Genomic DNA, 3,870 nt, shown 5'->3' with positions numbered 1-3,870 from the left:
TTCCTGTCACTGTGCCTTATCGGGACTTCAGCAGGGTGACAGGAGCAGCCATCACTGTGGTCCTGGGCCACGTGGGGCTGCAGCTCACCTGAACGCGCACACACATATCACCTTTTTGATAACGGGCTCTTTGCTTAACCCAGAGCTGTGGAGCCCGAGCAGCACCTCTGAGTTTCCCTACAGAGCCTGCCTGCAGGAGGGGGAGGCAATGCTCTGAGCTGTTCCTGCAGCTCCCACTCTTCCCAGGCAAAGTGGCTGGTTTCCCAGCTGTTTTGGGAGGGCCTCTTCCTCTTCCAGGGGTTCACCATCCCAAGGCAGACAGCTTGAGTGAGAAGCCCTGCAGCAGGGTGCCAATGGCCAAGATTCTACTCAAAAGCCCTTGCCTGCTTGCTGTCCCTGTTCCTGCACGCTGAAGCACAGGGCAGCAGTGCCCTTCCCGGTGGCCCTTATTGATATCTTGGCGCCCATGTTGATCTCTGGTGTGATGGGGCATGTGGAGGAGAGGGGCAGTCAATTCTGGGGAGTTGCTTTACCTTTCCATCTTGTTTTCAGGGATGCCTGATAGCTGACACTGTGCTAATTATGCCTGGTTTAAAGAGGAAGGCTGTGGAGCAGTAACCTGGCTGATGGCTCTTAGCCTGTTTAAATGGGCTGCAAGGTAAAGTCCTCTTCCCCACAACAGAGGCCTGTATGGAGGGTATGCTGGACAACACGTATTTCTGTTAAAGGCAAAGGTGATGAAATGTGCTGTGTCCTTTTCCTCTGGAGGGGCAGAAGCAGCAGGGGAAGCAAGGGCCGTCACTATGTAAAGAGCAATACAAATGTGGTCTTCTCAGGGCATGACTTTTATTAACAAAAGAACAGCTTGTGCTGGATTTCTGCTGTAGAAGAGCTGGCGTGGTGAACACAAATGGGAATCTTGTCACTCCAGTGCAACGTGCCATGTGGCTTACTTACTTGGAACAATATGCCTTAGAGCTAGACTGACCATTATGCCATGCCTATGGCATGAGTGATTAGTTGGGAGCACAGGAAGGGGGGGGGGAAGAAATGCCAGTACTGTGTTTTGTGACTGTACAAGAGGCAATAGGAGGCAAGCTGAAGAAAGGGAGGAGGAGGAAGGGTTTAGCAAGGAGCATCCAGATTGCGATTCTGGAGGTGGAAAACAAGGTATTTTCACATCCCCTGTTCCTGCAGAGGAGCTCAGAAAGAGATGGAAGAGCTGGTAGAAGAATATGATATACCTCTGAGCCAAAATCCATTTCCGCCATAAGCCCAAGTCAAGGCGAGCAGGATGAAGAATACCAGATGATGAGGCCAAAGAGAATATCTTACATGAGAAGAAAGGAAGGTTTAGTAAAAGAAGACTACTAAAAAAAAGCTCTTAACTACTACTCCTCATCAAATAAAGTCTTCAGATAGCTGTTGTTGAGAAGACTTGTGTGGATGTGCTATTCTATAGCTCCATGTTCATACAGAGTCCCTGCTGTGAAGTCTCTGTATGGGGAGGGTGCTGCCTTCCCCTCTTTTCTTCAGGCAGAGAGCCAGAATCTCACTTCTGACAATTTACGTGAGTTAAGCCACTCAGGTTTATAAATCAGAGCAGTAGGCGTGTATAAATCTGAGGGGGAGAAAAATCCAAAGAAGCATTAGGCAACAAAGTGCCTTTTGGTGGCTGCTTGGATTAGGAGAGAATTATTAGTTCTGATCATAAGTATGTTGACTGGGCTGAGCACCGTGTTGCTGTTTGGAAGCCTGGGGAAACCTTGCACAGCAAACATGGTCCAGGCCTGAAACACTGTGCTCGAAGGATTTTTAGATCCAGCTGTGCTATCTATCTCACCTATGTAGTTACTGCCTGTTGTCTGTACTGGACCGATTTGTTGGACCAGACCTGGAGTAAAACAGTCATGTCCCTGGTGACTGAGTCTGAGTGCCATACAGCCGGTCCCCCCTTGCCAATGGGGTTCAGGCCAGATTCTCACAGCGTTGTAGACCAGCCCGTTACCTAATAAACTGTTAGGCTTACCCGTGGAGCTTCTGGTAAAGGTGGCAGGAGGAACTGGTAAATGACTGCAGACGTTCCGGGTGGGCGTGTGCAGGCAGCATTCCCGCGTGCACGGCTGAGCGAGCAGCTCTGCTGCCTGCTGGACCTCAGCTCTGGAGCACGTAGAGCAGTAAAGCACTGAGAGAAACCCTAAAGCTCCCTCTAGCGTGCAGCAAGTGTCAGGGCTGTAGATCTGCAGACGGGAGCCTCGAAGGGAGGTTGATGTTTAACCCAAGGGGGTTCAGTCACCTGCATCCCTCGGAGGCTCGGGGATGGGCTCTGGGGGTAGCTCTGCGTAGAGATACTGGTTTTGGGAAGAGCTGTTTCCTCTGCACCTCCTTCTCTGACCTTTCCCTCTGAAACCCTGGGTGAACGCTTGGACAACCCTGGAAAAAGTGAACATAGTCCCTTGTTACAGGGACTGTTATCTTGCCACTTCATCTTATAGCTGCGCCTCTTCAGAACCATGAGAGATGTGAGGTAGTGCAGGGTTGGACTGACTTGCTGCTTGGTTTGGTCGTGGTGGTGGTGCAAACAGGGTGATGGGGGGAAGAAAAAAAAAAAAGAACGGGTTGAGGAAGGAAAAGAAATATAGAGAAAAAGCAGGTTATAAATTTAGGAACTGGATTAAAAGAGCGACCACCAGAGAAAGAAAAGCACTATAACACTGGCATGAGGAGAGATTGGGAAACAGGGAAAAGCTGAAAGCAAAGTGCACTTAACCACAAGTATTTTAAAAACTTCAAGTTGGTCCCATTCGTCCTGAGTCTGTTTCTTTTAGTGTCTATAAGGAAGCTGGGAAACCCGGTAAAACAGATTAAATTCCTCTTTTTGGGCCGGTAAGGGGGAGATAATTGCTGTCTGCTGTCCGCTGTCCGCATCCAGGAGTCTGGGGAAGCCTCATTCAGCTTCCCTTGCTGCAGGCATGTGGCACTGTCTGTGATGGCTCATCAGATGATACGATTCCCACCACAGGGTCAAGGAGGTTTGTCCTCACCTCTTCTTGTACCTCATCTCTTTGGGTACAGTACTGTCTGGGATGCCCTGAGCATAAATAGCTTTGGATTTTCACACAAGTTTGTGTGTGTTGGTTATATCTAGACACACCGCTGTTCAAATATTTACGTATTTGCTAGACCTGGGATCAGAAACTACATCCCTGCTCCCGGAGGAGGGTCCTGACCAATTCAAGTATCCTTTCCACCAGCCCCAGGCCCGTCGTGACAAGCAGGAGCTTTGGATCAGGACTGGACTCGAAGGTGTGAGCACCACCACTGCCATTGTCACAGCACTAGCACCGAGGGAAGGGATTTTGCTGTTGATTAACCAACTATGTCGACAATAGTCCCATGCACTGGACACTAAGACAACAGCCAGCTGCCTAACAAACGGTGAAGGCTTACAGTTGCTTCTAGTTTAAAAGGCATAAAGAAACTAGCTAATATACTTCCTGTGACTACACACCCTTCCTCAGTCCGTATCCCTCTGTTAATTAATCCAGGGGGAATACTCTTTTCTTTGTGTCCTTAGTGAGACCCTAGGCCAGGCTGGGCAGTGAGGTGGCTCCTTGGGCTCTAGAGTGGTGGCAGTAACTGCATTTAACAGCAGTGTGGTTTGTGTACGGGACAGCACAGCCAGCCCCATGGATCAAGCCGTAGGAACATGTTAGAGCCCACGGCCACCTTCTCCCGCTTAGGAAGCCACAGCCCCACAGAGATCCATTTCTCCCTCTCTTCTGCGACATACGGCCCTGTGGCTCTTCTACTACAGAGAATACGGCTGCCGCCGGCCTGCCCCGCCCCGCGCCGGAGATGGCGTCAGCG

Source organism: Pezoporus occidentalis, unplaced genomic scaffold (assembly GCF_034315485.1).
Source record: "Pezoporus occidentalis ecotype Australia unplaced genomic scaffold, CSIRO_AGI_Poc_V1 ctg59, whole genome shotgun sequence".
NCBI classification, from domain to species: Eukaryota; Metazoa; Chordata; class Aves; order Psittaciformes; family Psittacidae; genus Pezoporus; species Pezoporus occidentalis.
The sequence above is the reverse complement of the archived record's forward strand: the minus strand, read 5'-3'. Positions refer to the sequence as shown.